Here is a 13559-nt window from a genome sequence, read left to right as displayed (position 1 = left end):
AAATGTACGAGGCTATTTCTCGGTCCGAGAACCTTCTAGAGCCACCTAACTCACCACGCACTATCGACCCGAGGTCTAGAACAGGTTTCTAAAGTTTCGGAACTCTAGGTCTGACGGTTCTTTTAGCTCGAACAAAGCTAACTATTGGAGGCACTGTCTGTCTCTACAAACCCCAATACGTCCCTCCTTCCAAGTTGTGTGTCTGTGTGATTTAGTTTTCCTTTGAAATTTTATGGGAAAAATGACTGATTTACAGTTCATGGGGGTTGCCTAATCACACATATGAAGTTTTGGACAGATCTGACTTTTTAACCCCTCGAAACAGCCCCTGAGACACCAATTAAGGCACTTCCGGTTGTCACAGGAAGCTATAAGTCAACACATATCCTCACTGGGCTATGCTTTTACAGAATCCTGAGTTTTAAGTCCTTACGTTAAGAATTGACTGATTTACACAGGGTTGAATGCACTATGTCTATCAAACTGCAGGCAGGTAATGGAAAAACACTTTTAGGGTGATTTTAACCACTTCCGGTTGGTCCAGGAAGCTTAGAATCAACACAGGTAGACCTCATACTGGCCTGATGGACTGTTACCAAAGACAGGTTCATACGGCATTCATAACCCATATAGACTTCAGGTTGAATTTAGGGGTAAAGGCAATGTATTCCTATGGGGAGAGAAGTCAATGCAAACTCTTTGAAGTAAACACCTTCTTTTAACTATTAAGGGTTAATGCCACACGGTCAACGTTAGGCTTGCACGGATCGGAAGGACCTTAGGAACGTACCTGAGGTCGAATTGTGCTTCTCACCCTAACGGTTCTCTCACTGTCACCCAAAAGCAAATGACGTTGTGGGGCAGGCTTCATTTTGGGCCTAATTTTCTAATGGTCGCTGCGCTTAGACCGAGCGAGCTACGGTCAAGCGGGATATCTCGTTGAACTCGGCACGGCCTAGAGATTATTATGTTTATGCCATTGCCTGCTCTCTGTGTCTTTGAGAACCGCACTTTTCACTCCATCCTTGCTGTGTGTGCGTGTGAGAGATTTTCTTTGACATCTGTTGGGAGAAATGACTGATTTACAGTTCATGAGGGTTACCTAGTCACACATATGAAGTTTTGAAAAGATCTGACCTTTTTAACCCATGGAAACTGCCACTGTGACACCATTAAAGGCACTTCCGGTTGGCACAGGAAGCTATAAATAAACTCATATCATGATTGGGGTATGCCTTTACAGAATCCTGAGTTTTAAGTCTTTACGTTAAGAACTGAGTTATTTACGGAGGGTTTAGTGAGTGTGTGTTATTTCAGAAAATCATAGAAAATCACAGAAATCTCGCAGAGCTCCGCAGCACACTTTAAAAGATTCGTAAGAACAACCTGCAACTGGATCTGTAACCGTTGAAAAAAAAAAAACACCTATCCGTGAACATCACCAAGGTGTCGTTGTACGATTTCTCTTAAATGACGATAGATAAATGGCTGGTTCTTTTTTATTGACACCGGAGGCTCCTTGACTTTGACGTGAAGTGGAAAAATAATTTCTCTATTTTCATTTTGGACCTTTAATCCCAGATAAATGGCCATAACTCAAAAACCGTTGAGGCCTAGACGCCATCTTGTTCGGGGCCAACTGCCCATTATGCCGCCCCTACGCTCACCGAGTTTCGGCTTCTAAATATTTTCAGTTTTCGAGATAAGGCCCCGTCGTGAATCGTGATGTTTTGTAGCAATAGCCATATGATTGCTTATGCCCTCTTGTGGGAATTTCCGGGACATCGGAAAAATGACATAAATCTTATTATTTTTGTAAAACGGAAACCGAATGTCCGACAAAGTTCATTTGATGACTTCCTGGTAGGTCCGGCCCTGCCGCTCGGCCCGACGCCGTCCGCGAATTTTACAAACGATTTCGGACGTCTAGTAAGGGACCGTACATTTGCAATATGGACTTTCTCACTAACCATACAGGTACTGCCGAAATCTTCCCTTAAGGTATGGGAGTACCGGTACAGAGTCAATGTGGAGGCTATATACAGGGGGTACCGGTACAGAGTCAATGTGGAGGCTATATACAGGGGGTACCGGTACAGAGTCAATGTGTAGGCTCTATACAGGGGGTACCGGTACAGAGTCAATGTGGAGGCTATATACAGGGGGTACCAGTACAGAGTCAATGTGGAGGCAGAGTCAATGTGGAGGCTATATACAGGGGGTACCAGAGTCAATGTGGAGGCTAGGGGGTAGTCAGAGTCAATGTGTAGGCTCTATACAGGGGTACACAGAGTCAATGTGGAGGCTATATACAGGGGGTACCAGTACAGAGTCAATGTGCCGGGGCACCGGTTGAGGTAATATGTACATGTAGGTAGAGTTAAAGTGTCAATGCATAGATAACAGCCAGAGAGTAGCAGCAGTGTAAAAATGGGGGTCTGGGTAGCCATTTGATTAGCTGTTTAGGAGCCTTATGGCTTGGAGGTAGAAGCTGTAAAGAAGCCTCTTGGACCTAGACTTGGCATTCTGGTTCCGCTTGCCGTGCTGTAGCAGAATGAACAGTCCATGACCAGGGTGGCTGGAGTCTTTGACAATTTTTAGGGCCTTCCTCTGACACCGCCTGGTATAAAGGTCCTGGGTGGCAGGAAGCTTGATGTACTGGGCCGTACGCATTACCATCTGTAGTGCCTTGCGCTTGGAGGCCGAGCGATTGCGATACCGGGCAGTGATGCAACCATCAATGCTCTCGTTGGTGCAGCTGTAGAACCTTTTCAGGATCTGAGGACCCATTCCAATAGGCTTTGTCGTGTCCTCTTCACGACTGTCTTGGTATGTTTGGACCATGATAGTTTGTTAGTGATGTGGACACCAAGGAACTTAAAGTTCTCAACCTGCTGCACTACATCCCCATCGATAAGAATGGGGGTGTTCTCTGTCCTCCTTTTCCTGTAGTCCACAATCATCTCCTTTGTCTTGATCACGTTGAGGGAAAGGTTGTTATCCTGGCACCACACGGCCAGGTATTTGACCTCCTCCCTCTCATCTCCGTCGGTGATCAGGCCTACCACCGTTGTGTCGTCAACAGACTTGATGATGGTGTTGGAATCGTGCGTGGCCCTGCAGTTGTGGGTGAACAGGGAGTACAGGAGGGAACTAAGCACACTGCCCTAAGGGGCCTCCATGTAGAGGGTCAGCGTGGCAGAGGTGTTGTTGGCTACCCTCACCACCTGGGGCCGGCCAGTCAGGAAGTCCAGGATCCAGTTGCAGAGGGAGATGTTCAGTCCTAGGGTCCCTAGCTTGTTGATGATCTTGGAGGGGTTTATGGTGTTGAACGCTGAGCTGTAGTTTATGAACAGCACAGCACTATCACATAGTTATTTTCCCTTCTGTCCAGGTGGGAGAGGGCAGTGGTGTGCGAATTGGAGTGGGTCTAGGGTGTCTGGGACGATGGTGTTGATGTGTGTCATGATCAGCCTTTCAGTGCAACCGTGCGATAGTCATTTAGGCAGGTTACCTTGGAGCTCTTGGGAACAGGCACAATGGTGGTCAGTTTAAACAAACTGGGATTACAGACGGGGACAAAGATAGATTAAAAATGGCTGTGTGGTCTGCACATGCTTTGAGAAGGCGCCCTCGTATTCCGTCTGGCCCGGCGGCCTTGTAATTGTTAACCTGTTTAAATGTTTTTCTCACATCGGATACCGTGCTGGAGATCACACAGTCATCCGGAAAAACAGGGGCTTCACGCGATGCACAGCATTATATTCCTCGAAGTGAGCATAAAAGGCATTTAGCTCGTTTGGGAGTTCTACAAGAAAGCAAGCAAGAGAGAAAAAGTCCACTTTGCTGAAGCAAAGATGACTTGGATGATTTTAAGAATGATGGTAGACAGTTTAAAACTTCTCCCCAATCGTCACAAATCGGCCAGACTCCTCCGCTGCAATTAGAAACAAACAAGGGGAACACAGCTCTGAAAAGAACAGAGAAATTGACCCACTTAAATACAGTCAACAATAAACTAGCTTCTCTATCTCTATGTTGTTACTGCTTCTGTCTCTCTGTCTGACTCCCTTTTGTTAAAGCAGAGAGAAAAAAAAAATGGTATTGTGGCTGAAATTGCTGTTGTGTGATGTTTGCTGTGCCCAAATCGAGGGACAAATTATGCTGTCGGGAACACATCCAGTCAGGATGAAGAGGAGATTAGAGGAGAGCGCTTCAAATGTTTACTGTTCATCACCTTTAATGACTGGTAATGCAAGAGGTGTGGCTGTTCCTATTAAATGTGAGTTTGAATCCATAAGAGGGATACTTGGTTGTTAGAGCAAATTATAACATGGCTATTATGTGGTAGTACAATGTTTCTCTGAAAAACTGTTATTACCGCGTGGAGATGCTTTGTGTGTGTGTGTGTGTGTGTGTGTGTGTGTGTGTGTGTGTGTGTGTGTGTGTGTGTGTGTGTGTGTGTGTGTGTGTGTGTGTGTGTGTGTGTGTGTGTGTGTGTGTGTGTGTGTGTGTGTGTGTGTGTGTGTGTGTGTGTGTGAGTGTGCGCGTGCGCGTGTGCGTGTGTGTGCGCAACATTTGGATTGAGTGGCTCGAGGCAACAGATAGAAGTCTCTTCTTTTGTCCATCCCCTGCCCTCAACATGACAACATTTTGTTTCTGTGGCTCTGAAGTGAAGTGTACTTGGCAACCCAGTGAAAAGGTAGAACGCCTTGTCCTGACCTTGTCCACATGTTCCTGTAGATGACCTCACACACGCCATTCTTGGAAATACAGACTCAATTAAGAGTTGGTTGGAGCAAAAAACATAAAATAATGGTTACTAAGTCAGATTGACTAACACACTCATCACGTACAGAGCAGCAATGTCTATTTCTGAAGATTCACCAACAACTAATGTACAGCTTATTCTTGATCCAAATATGGTGGAAGATGAAGTGCACTGTTCAGTACAAAGTGTACTCACTAAAATAAATCAAATAGGATCAGGCAAATAGAAAAAGCCCTTCAACCAAGATTAGCTCATTGACTAGGGTATGGTTCTGTCGGACAAGGCCCAAAGTTGGAACAATTATGGCAATCACACGTGTAATGGTGTGGCTTGAGTGGCTTGTTAAAGTGACAGTCAGAGCTGGGCTGAAGTGAGTGGTCCTCTTCACTGTGATAGCTGGCGGTGTTGGCACTGAGTGGCACAGAATAGAGGTGTGTTAGCATGGCACACTTGCCAACAGGGGGAGAGAGATTTCCCCAGGATGACAATGGGGCTGGGTTTTTACAGAACAAAGGATGTTTGTAGATATTCAGTTGCTTTCCTGTCGAGTTTTCCTTATAACTGTAGATAGGTTTACATCCAACAAAATTCTGTACATATAGGCAACTAATGTCAGATGCAAGGTGAAGTCTGTTCAAATAATGAGGGAACTAGCTATGTTAACTCAACCAATTTTTTTCCCAAAGGTAGGCACCGCATTAGACAAACAACGCCCCTGTCAAAGCCATCAATTGGCAGCGTCCTCAATTGATTCCCCACACAGTTCCTGGATTAGCTAAGGATGACTTAATTGATTCAACACAGTCAAGTGATCTTCCTACAAATATTCTTTTTAACTTTGAAGGAACTGACAGTCAACTAAACCTGAACTGCTTTAGATGCTGAAAACTTCCTCCAGGCAAGAGGGTTTTTTCTACAGTGAGAGGCTGCTGGTGGAAAGATAACTCCTGCCAGTCCTGAATTTCAGAAGCGCCCCAAAAACATGGGCGCATGGAGCGAAACAGTCCTATAGCCATGGGTCACTGCCTTGCTTCACTAATCAAGAAGTCTTGAGATACATTTGGTTGATAACTGATAGGCGTTGTAGTAGCATGTGCCTTGCAGCAGTGCATGGAGTGAGAGAGTCTTTTTAGGTTTTCCCTGACTTTGCTGAAGTACAGTATTAATCTTGCCTGGAAGCACTGGGATGACAGAACAGTTAGCATGGGCACTATCCAAATCCAGTTCAGTAGCAGGGCTTTCAAAGGCATCTTCATTGTGTAATGATCGCCTTACAGAGGCTGTGTTTTCATCGGTTGTACCAAGTAACAGCAACATATAACATAACATAACAGCAAGCGTATTGTACTTGAACTTACTGTTCATTTTGAATGTATTGTGAACGTACACAGAGTATGCAAAACATGAAGAACATGACAGACTGACCAGGTGAATCCAGTTGAAAGCTATGATCCCTTATTGATGTCACTTGTTAAATCCACTTCAATCAGTGTAGATGAAGGGGAGGAGACAGATAAAAGAAGGATTTTTAAGCCTTGAGACAATTGAGACATGGATTGTGTATGTGTCCCATTCAGAGGGTGAATGGACAAGACAAAATATTGAAGTGCCTTTGAACGGGTTATGGTAGCAGGTGCCAGGTTTGTGTCAAGAACTGCATCGTTGCTGGGTGTTTCACACTCAACAGTTTCCTGTGTGTATCAAGAACGGTCCACCACCCAAAGAACATTGAGCCAACTTGACACAACTGTGTGAAACATTGGAGTCAACATGGGCCAGCATAACTGTGGAACGCTTTTGACACCTTGTAGAGTTCATGAGGCTGTTCTGAGGGCAAAAGGGGGGGGGGTTAATGTTCAGTATCAGTGTATTGTTCTGACACCAATGTCAACTTGTCTTCCCATGATGTGTCCATGCCCCTACATTGTCAACACATCACTGTGTTGTTTCTCTCCTACCTCTTGCAGAGTGACGCCGGTCTACAGCAGCACAGGGAGAGGCAGAACAGCACATCTGCCTTTCCCCAGATGCTGATAACAGACCGGAATAGGAGAGAAGGATTTACTAGTGTGCCAGGAACACGTGTTTGTGCAAGTTTCTCAGGCAGTCGTCTCCTGAGAGCCAGGAGGATACTGCTACAAACCTGCCCTATCCCCAGAGCTAGGAGGATACTGCTCTAGACCTGTCCTCTCCCTGGAGCTAGGAAGATACTGCTACAAACCTGTCCTCTCCCCAGAGCTAGGAGGATACTGCTCCAGACCTGTCCTCTCCCTGGAGCTAGGAGGATACTGCCACAAACCTGTCCTATCCCCAGAGCTAGGAGGATACTGCTCCAGACCTGTCCTCTCCCTGGAGCTAGGAGGATACTGCTACAAACCTGTCCTCTCCCCAGAGCTAGGAGGATACTGCTACAAACCTGTCCTCTCCCCAGAGCTAGGAGGATACTGCTACAGACCTGTCCTCTCCCCAGAGCTAGGAGGATACTGCTACAGACCTGTCCTCTCCCCAGAGCTAGGAGGATACTGCTACAAACCTGTCCTCTCCCCAGAGCTAGGAGGATACTGCTACAGACCTGTCCTCTCCCCAGAGCTAGGAGGATACTGCTACAGACCTGTCCTCTCCCCAGAGCTAGGAGGATACTGCTACAGACCTGTCCTCTCCCCAGAGCTAGGAGGATACTGCTACAGACCTGTCCTCTCCCCAGAGCTAGGAGGATACTGCTACAGACCTGTCCTCTCCCCAGAGCTAGGAGGATACTGCTACAGACCTGTCCTCTCCAAAGAGCTAGGAGGATACTGCTACAAACCTGTCCTCTCCCCAGAGCTAGGAGGATACTGCTACAGACCTGTCCTCTCCCCAGAGCTGGGAGGATACTGCTACAGACCTGTCCTCTCCCCAGAGCTAGGAGGATACTGCTACAGACCTGTCCTCTCCCCAGAGCTAGGAGGATACTGCTACAGACCTGTCCTCTCCCCAGAACTAGGAGGATACTGCTACAAACCTGTCCTCTCCCTGGAGCTAGGAGAATACTGCTTCAGACCTGTCCTCTCCCAGAGCTAGGAGAATACTGCTACAGACCTGTCCTCTCCCAGAGCTAGGAGGATACTGCTTCAGACCTGTCCTCTCCCTGGAGCTAGGAGAATACTGCTTCAGACCTGTCCTCTCCCTGGAGCTAGGAGGATATTGCTACAGTCCTGTCCTCTCCCAGAGCTAGGAGGATACTGCTTCAGACCTGTCCTCTCCCTGGAGCTAGGAGGACACTGCTACAGTCCTGTCCTCTCCCAGAGCTAGGAGGATACTGCTTCAGACCTGTCCTCTCCCTGGAGCTAGGAGGATATTGCTACAGTCCTGTCCTCTCCCAGAGCTAGGAGGATACTGCTTCAGACCTGTCCACTCCCAGAGCTAGGAGGATACTGCTTCAGACCTGTCCTCTCCCTGGAGCTAGGAGGACATTGCTACAGTCCTGTCCTCTCCCTGGAGCTAGGAGGATACTGCTATATACCTGTACTCTCCCAGTGCGAGGAGGATATTACTACAGACCTGTCCTCTCCCCAGAGCTAGGAGGATACTGCTACAGACCTGTCCTCTCCCCAGAACTAGGAGGATACTGCTACAGACCTGTCCACTCCCAGAGCTAGGAGGATACTGCTACAGACCTGTCCTCTCCCTGGAGCTAGGAGGATACTGCTACAGACCTGTCCTCTCCCTGGAGTGAGGAGGATATTGCTACAGACCTGTCCTCTCCCCAGAGCTAGGAGGATACTGCTACAGACCTGTCCTCTCCCCAGAGCTAGGAGGGTACTGCTACAGACCTGTCCACTCCCAGAGCTAGGAGGATACTGCTACAGACCTGTCCTCTCCCTGGAGTGAGGAGGATACTGCTACAGACCTGTCCTCTCCCTGGAGCTAGGAGGATACTGCTACAGACCTGTCCTCTCCCTGGAGCTAGGAGGATACTGCTACAGACCTGTCCTCTCCCTGGAGCTAGGAGGATACTGCTACAGACCTGTCCTCTCCCCAGAGCTAGGAGGATACTGCTACAGACCTGTCCACTCCCAGAGCTAGGACGATACTGCTACAGACCTGTCCTCTCCCCAGAGCTAGTAGGATACTGCTACAGACCTGTCCTCTCCCCAGAGCTAGGAGGATACTGCTACAGACCTGTCCTCTCCCCAGAGCTAGGAGGATACTGCTACAGACCTGTCCTCTCCCTGTAGCTAGGAGGATACTGCTACAGACCTGTCCTCTCCCTGGAGCTAGGAGGATACTGTTACAGACCTGTCCTCTCTCCAGAGCTAGGAGGATACTGCTACAGACCTGTCCTCTCCCTGGAGCTAGGAGGATACTGCTACAGACCTGTCCTCTCCCCAGAGCTAGGAGGATACTGCTACAGACCTGTCCTCTCCCTGGAGCTAGGAGGATACTGCTACAGACCTGTCCTCTCCCTGGAGCTAGGAGGATACTGCTACAGACCTGTCCTCTCCCCAGAGCTAGGAGGATACTGCTACAGACCTGTCCTCTCCCTGTAGCTAGGAGGATACTGCTACAGACCTGTACTCTCCCCAGAGCTAGGAGGATACTGCTACAGACCTGTCCTCTCCCTGTAGCTAGGAGGATACTGCTACAGACCTGTCCTATCCCCAGAGTTAGGAGGATACTGCTACAGACCTGTCCTCTCCCCAGAACTAGGAGGATACTGCTACAGACCTGTCCTCTCCCCAGAGCTAGGAGGATACTGCTACAGACCTGTCCTCTCCCCAGAGCTAGGAGGGTACTGCTACAGACCTGTCCACTCCCAGAGCTAGGAGGATACTGCTACAGACCTGTCCTCTCCCCAGAGCTAGGAGGATACTGCTACAGACCTGTCCTCTCCCTGGAGCTAGGAGGATACTGCTACCGACCTGTCCTCTCCCTGGAGCTAGGAGGATACTGCTACAGACCTGTCCTCTCCCCAGAGCTAGGAGGATACTGCTACAGACCTGTCCTCTCCCTGTAGCTAGGAGGATACTGCTACAGACCTGTACTCTCCCCAGAGCTAGGAGGATACTGCTACAGACCTGTCCTCTCCCTGTAGCTAGGAGGATACTGCTACAGACCTGTCCTATCCCCAGAGCTAGGAGGATACTGCTACAGACCTGTCCTCTCCCCAGAACTAGGAGGATACTGCTACAGACCTGTCCTCTCCCTGTAGCTAGGAGGATACTGCTACAGACCTGTCCTCTCCCTGTAGCTAGGAGGATACTGCTACAGACCTGTACTCTCCCCAGAGCTAGGAGGATACTGCTATCGACCTGTCCTCTCCCTGTAGCTAGGAGGATACTGCTACAGACCTGTCCTCTCCCGGGAGCTAGGAGGACACTGCTACAGACATGTCCTCTCCCCAGAGCTAGGAGGATACTGCTACAGACCTGTCCTCTCCCTGGAGCTAGGAGGATACTGCTACAGACCTGTCCTCTCCCCAGAGCTAGGAGGATACTGCTACAGACCTGTCCTCTCCCCAGAGCTAGGAGGATCCTGCTACAGACCTGTCCTCTCCCTGGAGCTAGGAGGATACTGCTACACACCTGTCCTCTCCCCAGAGCTAGGAGGATACTGCTACAGACCTGTCCTCTCCCTGTAGCTAGGAGGATACTGCTACAGACCTGTCCTCTCCCTGGAGCTAGGAGGATACTGCTACAGACCTGTCCTCTCCCCAGAGCTAGGAGGATACTGCTACAGACCTGTCCTCTCCCCGGAGCTAGGAGGATACTGCTACAGACCTGTCCTCTCCCCAGAGCTAGGAGGATACTGCTACAGACCTGTCCTCTCCCCAGAGCTAGGAGGATACTGCTACAGACCTGTCCTCTACCCAGAGCTAGGGAGATATTGCTACAGACCTGTCCTCTCCCCAGAGCTTGGAGGATACTGCTACAGACCTGTCCTCTCCCCAGAGCTAGGAGGATACTGCTACAGACCTGTCCTCTCCCTGGAGCTAGGAGGATACTGCTACAGACCTGTCCACTCCCAGAGCTAGGAGGATACTGCTACAGACCTGTCCACTCCCAGAGCTAGGAGGATACTGCTACAGACCTGTCCACTCCCAGAGCTAGGAGGATACTGCTACAGACCTGTCCACTCCCAGAGCTAGGAGGATACTGCTGCAGACCTGTCCTCTCCCCAGAACTAGGAGGATACTGCTACAGACCTGTCCTCTCCCTGTAGCTAGGAGGATACTGCTACAGACCTGTCCTCTCCCTGTAGCTAGGAGGATACTGCTACAGACCTGTACTCTCCCCAGAGCTAGGAGGATACTGCTGCAGACCTGTCCTCTCCCCAGAACTAGGAGGATACTGCTACAGACCTGTCCTCTCCCTGGAGCTAGGAGGATACTGCTACAGACCTGTCCTCTCCCTGGAGTGAGGAGGATATTGCTACAGACCTGTCCTCTCCCCAGAGCTAGGAGGATACTGCTACAGACCTGTCCTCTCCCCAGAGCTAGGAGGGTACTGCTACAGACCTGTCCACTCCCAGAGCTAGGAGGATACTGCTACAGACCTGTCCTCTCCCTGGAGTGAGGAGGATACTGCTACAGACCTGTCCTCTCCCTGGAGCTAGGAGGATACTGCTACAGACCTGTCCTCTCCCTGGAGCTAGGAGGATACTGCTACAGACCTGTCCTCTCCCTGGAGCTAGGAGGATACTGCTACAGACCTGTCCTCTCCCCAGAGCTAGGAGGATACTGCTACAGACCTGTCCACTCCCAGAGCTAGGACGATACTGCTACAGACCTGTCCTCTCCCCAGAGCTAGTAGGATACTGCTACAGACCTGTCCTCTCCCCAGAGCTAGGAGGATACTGCTACAGACCTGTCCTCTCCCCAGAGCTAGGAGGATACTGCTACAGACCTGTCCTCTCCCTGTAGCTAGGAGGATACTGCTACAGACCTGTCCTCTCCCTGGAGCTAGGAGGATACTGTTACAGACCTGTCCTCTCTCCAGAGCTAGGAGGATACTGCTACAGACCTGTCCTCTCCCTGGAGCTAGGAGGATACTGCTACAGACCTGTCCTCTCCCCAGAGCTAGGAGGATACTGCTACAGACCTGTCCTCTCCCTGGAGCTAGGAGGATACTGCTACCGACCTGTCCTCTCCCTGGAGCTAGGAGGATACTGCTACAGACCTGTCCTCTCCCCAGAGCTAGGAGGATACTGCTACAGACCTGTCCTCTCCCTGTAGCTAGGAGGATACTGCTACAGACCTGTACTCTCCCCAGAGCTAGGAGGATACTGCTACAGACCTGTCCTCTCCCTGTAGCTAGGAGGATACTGCTACAGACCTGTCCTATCCCCAGAGCTAGGAGGATACTGCTACAGACCTGTCCTCTCCCCAGAACTAGGAGGATACTGCTACAGACCTGTCCTCTCCCTGTAGCTAGGAGGATACTGCTACAGACCTGTCCTCTCCCTGTAGCTAGGAGGATACTGCTACAGACCTGTACTCTCCCCAGAGCTAGGAGGATACTGCTATCGACCTGTCCTCTCCCTGTAGCTAGGAGGATACTGCTACAGACCAGTCCTCTCCCGGGAGCTAGGAGGACACTGCTACAGACATGTCCTCTCCCCAGAGCTAGGAGGATACTGCTACAGACCTGTCCTCTCCCTGGAGCTAGGAGGATACTGCTACAGACCTGTCCTCTCCCCAGAGCTAGGAGGATACTGCTACAGACCTGTCCTCTCCCAGAGCTAGGAGGATCCTGCTACAGACCTGTCCTCTCCCTGGAGCTAGGAGGATACTGCTACACACCTGTCCTCTCCCCAGAGCTAGGAGGATACTGCTACAGACCTGTCCTCTCCCTGTAGCTAGGAGGATACTGCTACAGACCTGTCCTCTCCCTGGAGCTAGGAGGATACTGCTACAGACCTGTCCTCTCCCCAGAGCTAGGAGGATACTGCTACAGACCTGTCCTCTCCCTGGAGCTAGGAGGATACTGCTACAGACCTGTCCTCTCCCCAGAGCTAGGAGGATACTGCTACAGACCTGTCCTCTCCCCAGAGCTAGGAGGATACTGCTACAGACCTGTCCTCTACCCAGAGCTAGGGAGATATTGCTACAGACCTGTCCTCTCCCCAGAGCTTGGAGGATACTGCTACAGACCTGTCCTCTCCCCAGAGCTAGGAGGATACTGCTACAGACCTGTCCTCTCCCTGGAGCTAGGAGGATACTGCTACAGACCTGTCCACTCCCAGAGCTAGGAGGATACTGCTACAGACCTGTCCACTCCCAGAGCTAGGAGGATACTGCTACAGACCTGTCCACTCCCAGAGCTAGGAGGATACTGCTACAGACCTGTCCACTCCCAGAGCTAGGAGGATACTGCTGCAGACCTGTCCTCTCCCCAGAACTAGGAGGATACTGCTACAGACCTGTCCTCTCCCTGTAGCTAGGAGGATACTGCTACAGACCTGTCCTCTCCCTGTAGCTAGGAGGATACTGCTACAGACCTGTACTCTCCCCAGAGCTAGGAGGATACTGCTATCGACCTGTCCTCTCCCTGTAGCTAGGAGGATACTGCTACAGACCTGTCCTCTCCCGGGAGCTAGGAGGACACTGCTACAGACATGTCCTCTCCCCAGAGCTAGGAGGATACTGCTACAGACCTGTCCTCTCCCTGGAGCTAGGAGGATACTGCTACAGACATGTCCTCTCCCCAGAGCTAGGAGGATACTGCTACAGACCTGTCCTCTCCCCAGAGCTAGGAGGATCCTGCTACAGACCTGTCCTCTCCCTGGAGCTAGGAGGATACTGCTACAC

This window comes from Oncorhynchus keta, chromosome 1, assembly GCF_023373465.1.
Source record: "Oncorhynchus keta strain PuntledgeMale-10-30-2019 chromosome 1, Oket_V2, whole genome shotgun sequence".
Classification (NCBI taxonomy): Eukaryota; Metazoa; Chordata; class Actinopteri; order Salmoniformes; family Salmonidae; genus Oncorhynchus; species Oncorhynchus keta.
The sequence above is the reverse complement of the archived record's forward strand: the minus strand, read 5'-3'. Positions refer to the sequence as shown.